The sequence below is a fragment of the Podarcis melisellensis genome (genome assembly GCF_964234715.1).
Source record: "Podarcis melisellensis genome assembly, chromosome: 7".
NCBI lineage: Eukaryota > Metazoa > Chordata > Lepidosauria > Squamata > Lacertidae > Podarcis > Podarcis melisellensis.
The window spans coordinates 39,008,204-39,021,612 of NC_138539.1; the positions used below are offsets into that span (position 1 = coordinate 39,008,204).

The 13,409-nt window shown below is 37.2% G+C and overlaps 1 protein-coding gene across 10 annotated transcripts in view; it reads left to right on the plus strand.

Moving 5' to 3' along the window:
• ST18 (ST18 C2H2C-type zinc finger transcription factor) overlaps positions 1–13,409 on the plus strand; it is a 187,858-nt gene that overhangs the window by 65,807 nt on the left and 108,642 nt on the right. The window contains exon 1 of one of the 10 annotated variants that reach the window (XM_081917511.1): positions 3,794–3,906. The exons of 8 other annotated variants lie outside the window; for them this stretch is intronic. The gene's annotated coding sequence lies outside the window, so the exon portion shown is untranslated. Of the gene's footprint in view, positions 1–3,793; positions 3,907–13,409 lie in introns of those variants that run through there. One more of the 10 variants, XM_081917517.1, reaches the window with a different exon arrangement.

A 13,409-nucleotide genomic window follows, 5' to 3' on the forward strand; every position in this document is an offset into this window, starting at 1 on the left:
GTAGATTTTTCATCTAATAGATAATTAGGGCACAGGACCCTTTCACTAATCCTGTACTATAAAGGACTAAACTTATAGTTATTAAGATGGAAATACACATTTGAAACTAGTTCTTTGTTAACAAACCAAGCTATATGTACACTCATGATTTCACATCTTTGTTTCCTCTGTATGCTTTGGAAAGTTATTGAATACGTTTACAGCTTTTTGTGTGTGAATACCTTTATTATGATATTTGAATTGCCTTCCTGCTGAAGAGATTTTTAAGGAATAGATCGTGTTTAGAATGGAAACTTTCTAAATTTAGACTCTGCCTTCTACTTTCTGATCTTGTTATGGTCCCCCTCCATACACAATATCAGTTCTGTTTTGTAGTAATTTCATGCCTGCAAGCTAAGATTACCAATCTTTTTCTCTCTCCTCCTCCTCCTCCTCCTAAATATTCAATTACTGAATGATCATTATTACTATGTGGCCTTCTTGGCTTACTGTATTATTAGGTTAATATAGATTTCTTGTGCCAAATTAGTGGGAATCATTTGTGTACAGAACAGCCAAGCAGGGATTTTAAAAAAAGTTCTTATTTACTAAAGAACTATTTGAAGGCCTTTCAAACAGATCTAGCTTTACAATTTCAGTATAGTGCTGATGATTCCCCCTGTTCTGGTTATTGCCAAAGGACTAAAACTTTGCAACACTTTATAATTCAGTGTTGCGAAAAGTCTGGGGTGGTGGTGGGGAATTCAGTACAAATACAATTTAAAATCATTTGGCCTTTGAATGGTTGGTAAGGAGACTAGTTATAGATGTAAGAAAAGAACAGGCATGGAGCTGTCCATGGTGCCTTTTTCAAACATGATTTTTAAAAAGGTTTTCATAGAGCAAATCTGCTACACTCCATTGTTTGTTATATTTAAAGTTGTAGTAACATAAACAATCTTAAATTTTACTTTGGTTAGCAAAAGTACTTACTGAAACCATATTATGAATGCTCCTATTATGTAATCAAGAGCGAAAAAGCACAGACTAACCACTCATAACTATCCAAAAGTTATGAGTGTGTAGACAAAATTATCTTACCATAGTTTTAAAACGATGTGACACCTTGGATTTGTTTGGGACTGTCAAGAGTTTGGTTCCCTAGCTTGGCTATATGGCATAAGAAAGTTCTACAAGATGCTTTTCTATTAGCTAACTAAAATGAACTGCGACCTATAAAGCTTCTAGCTGAAATTAATGGTTGACTGTAAGATAAACGGTTTCTATGGTACTAGTACAGTGTAAACAACAAAACCCCCACTTTGTTTTACCTGATTGCTCCTGAAATGTAATCTTGTCCTTATGTGACCTACTATGTTTTGGTAGAAAGTACAGTGTTTCTTTCAAGTTTGTTTCCTATGAAATTGATGGGAGAGGGACAATTATTAAGCAGAAAGTTTAGCATCGTGAAATTTAAAATCCCAAGCGGTATATAAACATTAAAAGAAACTTTGGACTGCTAATCCTAGGAAATGAGTTTTATGGATTGAATTCAACAAGGCTTCAGAAATGGTTCCATCTGCTGCCTAGCAGCTGGTGAAAGGATAAATTTAATTCATTAATTCATTTGGAAAAAAGGATCCAAGTAGTAAAGACTTCATTGCTCATAATGCATATAGGTGGAAATCAGAACTGAAATTTGGCATAATAGATCATCTTTGATAATGAGCAATATTTTTGTCACTATTTTTCCAACAATCCTGAAAATGTATCTAACATGTTTTGAATTATGTGAACCACTATTTTCATTTTTAAGAATTAATTGTAGTTATAAGAGTATAGTTTTCTTTCTAAACTTAGCAGTTTGTGTCTTAAGGCTTATATTCCATTTCCTTGTCTGTTAACTTTGTTTTATATAACTTTGAAAGTCTGCTGCTGCTCTCTGAAACACATCTTAGGTTCATTCTGCCAGTAAGACACATAAGCTGTTATCCCTATCTTTTCAAAGTGATGAATTTCCTTTAGCATTCAGGATGAAGACTTAATATAATATACAAGTTTAAAAGTCAGCTTTCACACCAGCTTTCACTCAGAATGCTAGCAAAGGCTGTGTGTGTGTGTGTGTGTGTGTGTGTGCGCGCGCGCGCATGTGTGTGTGTGTGTATCCCTAATTTTCACTGTAGTTAAAAAAATGAGACTTCTTTCTTATCTGCGCCTATCTTCTATAAAAAGTTGTGCAGGAGTTAGACATTACAGTCTAGTGACATTTTAATGAAACCTACTGATTTAAGTAACAATTACAACTATTTAATAAAATTAAATAAAAGGAAAAAAGATATAAAACTTGGCATATATCTTCCTGTCTTTCCTTATATCTATTTTTTTTTAAATCCAGCAGTGAATGAAAAGTTATCCAAACTTGGGGGGGGGGGGTCCTCCCATAAAGAATTGCCTGGTTTTATTTAGCATTCTTATTTTTTAACCATATGAGTATAAGCAAATGAGATGATCATTAGTTGCTGACGAATGTACTGAGTGACAAAGTTTAGTCGCTAAAGCAATTATAATACAAGCCAGGTTGAGCATGCAAAATGTGTGCATTTGCGAGTGTTTCTGCCTCAGATGATGATTTCATGAATGATATTTGGCTTTCCCCTGTTCCCTCTGTAGCCCATAGCTCACTGTGGTGGGTTTCTTGGATTTACTATAAAGGTTCTGTTCGCACCCTGTGGGTTGGGTTAAGAATTAGGATTTATGCATTTACTTCTACTGCTGCATTGTTTATACAGCTTTGGTTTAGTTTTGATCCCTTTTTTTTGCCTTTGAGGCTCTTCCACAGTGTCAGCTGCTGACTGATAGTAGGAGAACGGCCTCGTGGTGTGAATGAAAGGGACCTAGCGGTTGGTAAACAGAGATAAGGAATAAATAGAGCACAGGCAAAAGGAGATAGTTCTGTGAGAGCCCAGATTGCCGCCAGTCTGTTCAAGTGAGATGCAGTGCCTGTCCTTTTCCCAGATTAAATTAGTGTGCGAAATCTCCAGTGACCTCCTCCCCTTCTCCCCATACTCTTTAGCCAAGCTGAACAGCCTCTGCTGTAAAGTATTCATTTTATCCAGGGACAAGTTGGACAATAGAACTCTCCCTGATACTTATGGACAGCTGTCGTCATTCAGAGGGCTTTTCAGCATTTTCATTTTTCATAGGAGTTAAAAGGGTTTATGCCTTGTAACTGAAGAGAGGGTAGAAATACAGAGATGCCAACTCTGAGGTTGCCTGGAAAGACAGGAGGTGGGGGTGGAAATACACCTTTGCCAACCTGTGAAAAAGCTGCTCATCTTGTTGTTTTGCTGTTTCTTAAAGGGATTTTAGGATGATAATGTGGTTACACTGAAGCATGAACTGGATGGAGGAAATAACAATAAAGTGCAGGAACATGCAGGGTTTCCAAAAGTTATTGCAATTATTAAAGGTCACCAGTGCAAACCTTACAGAGTGTCCCATCTCATTCTTCCTCATTTTTTTGCATTTAAATCTGCTGCCTTTTTCATTCAACAAACTCCCAAGAAACATTAAAGCCTCATGAGATACCTCTGTGGTCTCATTTTTTTTTGTGTGATTTACTGCAAATATATTCAGCATCTGACTGATTAAATAGACCTTCGGCAACCTTGAGGGTCACTGTGTAGAGTATGTACATAGAAAATGCATCAGCCCATTGTACCCTGGCAGCTAATGAGATTGGTCGTTAAGTAAATGACACAAAGCCTACAAAAAAAGCTTAGCAGCTCACTAGAGTATCACAGAGTGTCCCTGCACACCACACAACGACACAAACACTGGACTAACCTAGCCCACCCCTGCTTTATTCTACATCACTGCTTCCCTGATGTCAGCGCGAGAGGCAGAACAAAGGCTAAAAGGCACACGGTAAGTCAGTCTGACAATTATGCCCTGGGGGAAAGGAGAGCAAATCTTAGCCTAACCATAGCTTGAAAGTCCGTTTTGGACAAGTAGGTCATAATGAAGGGATTGCTTTTGTGCCACTTCCGAACAGGGGCGGGGGGTGTCTGTGGAATTAGTGCCTTTTTCTCTGTGTGTCATCTTTACAAAAGTTTTGAATTTCTAAAGTAAAGCAGAATGGAATGCTCAGTGAACTTAACGTTGCTGTGACTTAAGAGGATGCTGTGGGAAGAAATGCATTCTTTGACAGATCTGAATACAGTAAGCACTATCACCAACTTTACAAGAATCCACTATTTTTCTAGCTTTTTAGAGGACCAAAATCTTTTAAAGATACACTATAGAAATAACTGTGTATTAATTTCAGATTTCAACCTCCTTCTCAGCTGCTTGTTCCCTTGAATAAATGGCATGACATTTAGAATGATGTGCACCAAAATGAAGCTTTTTATCATTTTGGATGTTCAGACGCAGTATTAAATCATGATGTATTTTGCTCTCAGTTGCCCACTTGCTTTCGCTGAAAATAAAGATGTGAAGATGTATTGATTGCAAGCATAACACCAGTAGCTGTTTTGCTTTTGTTTTGGTCTTAAAAAAAAATACATACAGAGGAAAATAACTGTGGTTGCCTGTTTATGTGATGTGTATGTACATTAGTGATGACGGAGTTTAGCAGATCAAAGAATCCCTTTCATACACTTCTCTTTTTTATTCTGAAAAAAAATGGCAACAGGAAGTTGCAATGAAGTCTTGCTTATGCACCTTAGATATTTTCTGCTACTTTTACCTCCACATGTAGTTACAAGTGTCAGGGAGGGTATTATGTGGCAAGTTATACTTACAAGATATTTCAGGTGAATCCCATATTTTCTTCTAAAGTTGCTAAAATATGTTGATAACAGTGATAATCAGATAATATATTTTCCTTTGATAAACATGTTAAAATATACAGAACAGAGTGTTGTTTTTGCATTATCATGTCCCACAATCTTCCTTTCATAATTTAGAAGCATTTTGGAAAACAAAAATCGCTCATGTGATTTATAAAACTAAGTCAGAATAATCAGATTATTTATGCAAACTTTTCTCACTCAGCAAAGGTTTCCTAAATTGTAATGCATTAACTTGGTCACTCATTTCAGCCAAACTTACCTGCAACTATTTACAGGTACTGGGCATTGTAACCTAAAACTGCACTCCAGACTGCAGTGAAGTTAACAATAATTTTGACATAGATAACAGAATACACACAAAAGGTGTAATTTGTGTGTGACATTTGTTACAAACCAGTTGCTGTAAGTTTATATTCTCTAAAGAACATTTTAAAAGTTAAATTGTAAACAGTGGTAATAGCACGATTAGCAATCTGTATATGGCTAGTACCAGGTTGTTCATCTGCAACTGTGCTTTACACCTTCAATTTTTTTCTGCTTGGACAGCTGAATGAGAAGTGTGTGAACACTTGATAATTATGATTTTACCATATGTTCTTGGAAGTGTGTATCCCAGTAACATATATGTTTGTTTAATTCCATAAAACATGGAATACAACTGTTTATTTTATTTAGTAACAACTATCTTGAGAAAGTAAAAGTATCTAGTAAGCAATACTAAATTCACTACAGAACATGAAGTATCAGCTAGAGTTTTATTTTGAACTTTCATAATTAACATTAATGCATAATTCAGTTTTCTCTGCAAGGTGATGTTCTTACCTATAGACGTAATCTTTTTTCATTAGGAATTTTCATAGAATCATCAAGTGGTTCTTACTGTATTGCTTTTGCATTGTAGGCACTTTTAAGCAATGGTGTTTACATTAGTAAAGTTTGGGCACCTGTAAGTTACCCAGCTGCTTTTCATGGTCATGTGTTGGTTAAACTTCTTGTCATGCTTTCATAAGTATTGTACATACAATCTGCATCTAGAAAAATCTTACACACCAGATTCTTACGATAACATTTCAAAAGTCTAATGATTTCCATAAGATCATCACTTTCCCACCCCAAAAGCATGTCCCCTTCCCAAAGACAGATAAACAGAAAACCGTTCCTGCATGAGTTTTAAGACCGGCCATCATTTTATCACTTTTCATCTGGGACAAGGCATAGTGCTCAAAAACTACTGTGGCAGGAAGATGCCCCACCATGGCTAAGACAACTCAGCAGTGCCAGCTCACATCAGTGTATATTTTTATTTCCTAACTCTGTGAGTTTGCTTTCTTGGGTCATTTCCCCCCCCCCCACCAACACTGAGATTTTCGCTATTTTAATTTCAGAAGCCTGAAGCTGACAAGCGCTTCATAATTTTATCCAAAACAATCTTTTTCATGACAATTACCAACAGGCTGGCACACTAGTGTAGTTTAGTGACATGCAATGTAGCAAATCATAAGGTCAGCAAGTTGCAATCTAAATCTCCGGGTTGGCATCTGATTGTGTAAATGAAGAGTGGCTTCAAATACAGACAATCCTGTCCCTCCATGTTTGTAAACAGCATTTGCTGATTGCATTAAAAACCCAAAAAGTAGTGCCGGGTTTTAAGGGTCTTATCAACTGCACTGAACTTGAAGAACTTTAATAAAAAAATATTTTGTGGTTGTAAAATATAACCTTACAACTCTCAGCCAAAATGAAAATAAAATACATCTTGTCATGTCCAGGGAGATGGTGATGGGGAAGACCTTTGCCTCAGACCCTGGAGAGCTGGAGCTTGTCACACTAGACCAGGCTGAGAAAGTGGGGAAATTACTTGAACGTGTATAGAGCAGCTACCCATATTTCTATGCTCTAAGTTACTTTTGGACAACGAACTTTTGAAACGGCTAAAAAGCAAGATCTTTAGCTATGGCAAAAGCTTGTTTTCAAAGTTAACTTTTTGTCATCTTTTCATTAGCTCTTGGTTTTGCTCTTGTAGGCCAACAAATTGAAAAAAATACAACTAAGCTTTTCCAATCATGGACGTATTTCTAAAATATACTTTCATTTGAGACCATGTGAAAGTTCCCCATAGTGCCATTGATGACCCAAAAAAGTTTTGTCTTTGAAAGTTTACTGCAGTTAAAACTTTATTTCCTACTTTTTTCATGATGCAACAGGAAATGTATCACCATAGAGCAATCACCTATATAGAACAGATACCCCATCTCTACCTACTGTTATCGGGATACCTATAAAGCAGCTGGAATGGCAGGACAAAATAGTACCAGCTCCAAAGGCACTGTTATGGACTATCAGATCAATTGACATGATACAGAGTACTAGCTCTGTTGATTCTCGGGGTCCTCCAACCCCCACAAGCCACTTTAAAAGCGATCAAAAAATTATTTGCTCTGCCAGCATCAGATATGTGATATTAAATGAAATAGTTTGCATTCTCAAAAAGTGCATTTATAGACCCAAACAGATATTTACAATGTCCAAATACAATCTAACATTTAAAGGAGACTATGTTTTCAGAGTGCTGAACAAAATTGTACTTCAGTGACATTTTCTTGTCCCTTAATTATAGTATGAAGATATAAATCCATTTGCAAACAAAATTGCCCTTTTTCCAAATTATGTATTTTGTGCTTGTAAAAATAGCCAAGCAATTTAAACATAATGTGGTCTTTTGCATTTGTCTCTTGCAACCAGATCCTAAACACATTTCCTTAGAAGTAAGACCCACTGAGTTTAAATGAGGCTTTCCTAGAGAATGTGTGGATAGAATTGCAGCTTCTTATATGATACCTATAAGATGTATCACTAAACACTACAAGTCTGAGCATCCAGAATTTAATAAAAGTATGAATGCTAGGTTCTTGTTACCCATCTACGTTTCATATTAACATCAAAATAATTCCAGAAAACATACATATTTCTCTATCAGAACATGAAATAAATATGTGAAATATGTCAAAAGGGAATGGTTTAGCAATTAATTTTTCATAAATAAATGGTAGTAATAATATCCTGTTTCCAAAAACAGACAAAAATGACCATCCAATACAGACGACAAACTACTAGAAGCTATACAAATTTTGCTGGATGAAATTCCAGAGCAACAATCAAGTGATCATTCGAATATGCCATTTTTACCAGATTTTGTCCAGCTAATCATGGCTTTTGTACAAATGACATTTCCACTATGATAAGAAGCAAACATCATAAAGTAGACTAGATGAATTATTGACTGAGTACGATCAAAATACATATTCAGTAAAAGATCACCCTTGCTAAAGAGGAAAAGTACATAATGTTTAAGTTTGTGGTCAACTTGTTTGAGCGGAGCTTTAGCTGCTCTGTATGTGAACCATCGCTCTCAGCAAAAAGGGTTAAAGAAAACGCATTCTGTTGCATCTGCTTATTAAATCCCTTACTTTAGTAGAAATTCAAATTTTGTAAGATTATTCGTTTTATTGATGCATATAATTATAATCACAAGCCATCTGCTGATTTGGCAGGCATGGTTAAAATCTCTAACTCTCATAACCTTTCAAGTACAGTGCCCTTGGGACTCTATTTCACTTTTATATTTTGGAAAACACATATGAACAAACAAGAGAGGTCATCTGCCGAAAGTCAGATTTGTTAAAAATCCCTCTGTGTTAGAGAACCTGGGCCTAAGCATAAAGAAAGTATGCACCCCTCCCAAAGTATTGTGTTTTTGGTTTTTTAAAATTCTATCTCCAGGAACAGATTATTCTATCATGCAGTTGGGGAATTTGAATTTTTGCTAGGGATTAAAGCTCTTTTCTCTCACTCTTGGGACCATGGTTCCATTTTTAAACTAAAAGAACAAATATTGCTCAGTTTAGTTGTCACAGGTGACTGAAACACATTTGACCTTGCCTGTATTTGAAGCACATTTTATTTGGAGAACTGGTACCGCAAAGCAGCTAAAATACTCAGCTTCAACTGAAAAGTCCCAGGTTTGGATCTTACCATGAATTTGATAAATGTCTTTAGTGAAAAATTTGGTCTCAGTCTTCTATCTGCAACATTATTCACCTTATAGTGAAGTTCTTTGAACAATTATTATTATTATTATTATTATTATTATTATTATTATTATTATTATTATTATTACTATTATTATCTTAGAATAACAATGCTTCTGTTTCTTATGGGGAGAATAGGTTGTACATTTTGCCTTAATATCTGCCTTTCACCATGAAGATCAGAGGCCATTACTTTACTTTTGAAGACTGGACTTGGCAATACACAAAATGTAGCACCTCATCAATATTCCCTCTGGCCTCCCTTAACTGTACACATATTTGTGTCATGCTGGCCACTTGCCTTTGTTTGTCAGGAGCCATCCACTCTGGCTTCTGCTGGGAAGGCAACACAGAGTTTGTGGGTGATCAAACTTGAATGATACTGGAATTATTATTTTTATCTGAATATCCTGAAACATGGAAAAACGTTGAGGGGTGGGTGAGGTAGTGAAGTGACTGAAATCTGCAAGGGTAAAACTTGGAGTACATTAAAAGTGCTGTTTGATATTAAAATACTGTTCCATATTCAATTAATCCCAACATAATGTTGCCATACTTTAGACCTGTTTTGTTATAATTCTCGCTGTATCATAAGCTGAAACTTTGCCTTCTGTTTAATCAGTAATACATAAAAGGGATATATGCAGCATGTGTGTCGATTTGCACCTTTTGGGAAGTTTGATTCTTGCACCACACCCCCGTTTACAGAGAAACAGGAGGTGAGTGCACATGTTTGAAAGTGTCTGCGCAGTTGAAACAAGGGAAACTGGCTGAATGTAGCTCTGGTTTATTTTGCAACCAATTAAGTACGACATCTGTTGAAACACAGGAAACCAAGGCTCCCTTCCCCCCTTTCATAGAGTTATTTGAACTGTTTGTCTTTCATGTGGTAATCACAAATGATCATCTAAGAAATCAAGACGATGGTGTACCAAGTTAATAGAAACTATTTTAAAAGGCTGTGTTTGTGAGGATGGGTTTACTGGGTGTGGAGAGTAAAACTCAGGCACAGAAATATCATGATCACCCACTAAAATGGATGTTGTCATCAGGCTATAATCATAGAGCCACTTACCTGGGAGTAAGCCCCATTGACCTCAATGGTGATTTTATTTTTCTTACACCTGTATCTCACCTTTCTGCTATCATGGAATCCAAGGTAGTATTTATGGGGTTTGCAGGCAGTCAGCCATCCAGGCACTGACCAGACCCAAACCTGCATGGCTACAGCAAGGTGGTAGCCTCATGTTCCTTCAGACCATATCCTCACCATGAAGTTGATGCCACAGGCAACATTTTTTAAAGCACAGTTTCTGCTTGTGCTTGCCTGTAACACACACATTGTGTATGCAAGAAAGGTTGCTACTTGTTATTTATAGCACAGTTCATACAAAGCTTTGGGCAGAGCTCTGGCATACACACAAAAGTTCCACATAAGTAGTAAGTTCTGGGCCTTATATCTTATGCACCCTTACAACAGCAAAGGTAGGTCACTCTTATTCTGTAGGAAAGAAAGATGAGATAGGATTAATCAATGGTACCCAATAAGCTCTTCGTCCATGAGTTGCAAATCTAATACGTTCAAACAAGAAAGAAAGAAAGAAAGAAAGAAAGAAAGAAAGAAAGAAAGAAAGAAAGAAGGTATCTTGTTCTTCAAGCTCATAATCCTGTCCCCAAAGCCTGAAATGACCTATATAAGGAATTTTTTTAAATCCATAGTAGAGCAATAACTTTATTAGGCTAACCAAAATGTCACAAAATAATGAGCCAGCTTTTGAATTCTTGGCCACTCTTTTGTGACATTTTGTTTGACATAATAAAAGTATTGCCGTACTTTGGATTTTACAATTTTATCTTTGCTTTTTGTGTAAGGAAGTTGCATTTTCCAGCTTTCGATTAGTCATGGCCTTATTAAGATAACCAGGGAAACTCTCTTGAAACAATCCCTTTCTAAATCAGACCTCAAGGGGAAATAGTTTCACTCTTAGGCTACTCCTGACCATTATTTTCGAAAGTGGATCTGTGGTGGTGTCTAAAGTACTCTATGATCACCTGTTGCTTCTGGAGGTATTTTCAGAAATAGATGGGGTGTGGCTACATGCTGGACTCAACCCCTAATTGTAGTTCTTGAGTATTTACTTTGGTGCAAAGAGAGGAGTGTAATGGCAGGAGATACAGCTTTAAAATGAAACAAAATCATAAGTAGGTTGGACTGTGATTGCATGGGATTATAGTCTCATGGAGTCTGCAGATGAGAGAAAACTGGCATGTTGCCTAACACACAAAATCAACCAATACCATTGAAACACATATTGTAAACGTCCTCCTCCCATGTGTGTGCCCAAATTTGTCTTTACTGCACATGCATGGTGTCGAGTTTCCATGCCTCTGTCTACATTCCAAGCAGCTGTGGGTGGGTGGCATTCATAGAGTGATGGAGGCAAGACATGAAAAGTTCCTGTAAATTTCCATCTGTAACAGACATCTGTTGTCACAGCGAAGCACCAAGTAGTAGACTTCGTAATGTGTAAAGAAACTGTCCCTTTAGCTGAGATTAAATTTTATTACATTTTAGAAGGACATTGACTGGTAAACATAGGCAACCTGGTTTTCGGGTGGTGATACTGTCTCCTGCAGGATCTTTGTTATTTCATTTTTTGCTATAATGCTGCTGTTCTTGGGTGATTTTTTTAAAAAGAAATTGCTGGATATTTCATAACTTTTAACTCACTTTAAAATAGCAACTTTGGTGGTAGTGCTGGTCCTTTGGGAATGAAAGTTCGGGAATGAAAGTACAGCAATCAATAAATAAAATTTCAGGGGATTCATTTGTATAAACTGTCCATAGGAGAACTTAAAAGCTCCAGAACAAATATCAAAATGTGATGAGATGCTGGATTCAGGAAAATGTGTAAAACTTTTCAACTCTACCTATGTGTTCTGCATCTTCATGGCTTTTACTAACTACACATGTAAGGAAAAGTTGTTTCAAAGGCTTCATGGCTTTTTCCAAAATCTTGATCTACTTTTAAACCAAGTGTTAAAGGGAAAGGCAATCATTGCATACTTGAGAGTTTGCATATATAACTGTATTTTATCTGATCCACCATTCATTGAATAATCTTATTTTCCAAACTCAGAGACCAACTCATGCTTTTCTTTCCCCAAGTCTCTTCTCTGTGTAGCTTTGCCACACACAAAAACCCTTATTTCTTTCACTTAGCTCTGCTGAAGCATAACTTACTGAAGCTTCACTCACACATAAAAGTCTGTCTCTACAACTGTTCCAGAAAGACTACCCCTGGTCTGTGTTTTGTAAGCTGAAATGTGTTGTCCTTGGTGCAATAAATGCACATTCATAATGCTGAAATTCAGAGCTGTAAAAAATGAAGGTAAAATCAGCTGAACTCAACAAGATTGGCATTTCTGGAGGAGTTTTCTAAGGCCAGGCAGAGAAAGAACTTCATATTTCATTTTTCTCCTTCTCTTGTAACTGAGGTTCATGTCTACTACCCCAACCCAATAATCACATCCATCTCTCTCTGCCCCCTGGCCCCAGTATTGCACAGTGTTGACATTTGAATGGAGTAGCTAATCAATATGCATGGCGATAACTTCTGGATGTTGATGTATGGGTGTTGACTTCGAGGAAGAACTCTGGCTCAGTGCTAGCATCTCTGTTTTACAAGTTCAATACAGGTAGGGCTAGGAGAGATCCCAGTCTGAAACCCCAGGGAGTTTCAGTAAGTTGTTTTCAGTAAGTTGTTTTCAGTAAGGCTTTTGACAAAATTCTCCATGATATTCTTGTGGAGAAGCTGGAAAAATGTAGGCTGGATGAGGCAACTGTTAGGTGGATTTGTAGCAGCTTGACTGACCCAACCCAAAGAGTTCTCACTAATGATTCCTCATCACCCTAGACAAATGTGACCAGTGCCTCAGGGTTTTGTCCTGGGCCAATTGTTGTTCAACATCTTTACAAATGACTTGGATGAAGGAATTGAGGGGATGTTCATCAAATTTGCAGATGATACCAAATTGGGAGGGGTAGCAATAGGTTTTAGTGAAGAATGATAGTACTGTATCTGAGGAAACACTGAATAACACCTGCACTCTAGAATCTTAGATTGAAATAAATAAACCAAGAATATGTATAAGGAGCATAAAACTGAAACAGCTTCCAAATGTGTTCTTAGCGATCCACTATAAGCATATGATTGTAATCCCCTTGCATGTTTTGTATACGGAAGTCCGCTCAGCGTTTCTGGTGGCAACGTTGCAGCCAGGCATAGGGGCCCCTGCAGTGATCCAGTGGGGGGGGGGCAGAACTTGACATTCTCCTTGTTGCTGTCGGAGCCATGTTTTTTGCGCTGGGCAGAGCCGTGCCAAGGGGTGACCCCACCAACCAATCAGCACCGGCAGGAGGTGTTGGGAAATTTAAACTGCTGCATGGCCAGGGAGACCTCCTCTTGTGTCCTTTGCTGGATCT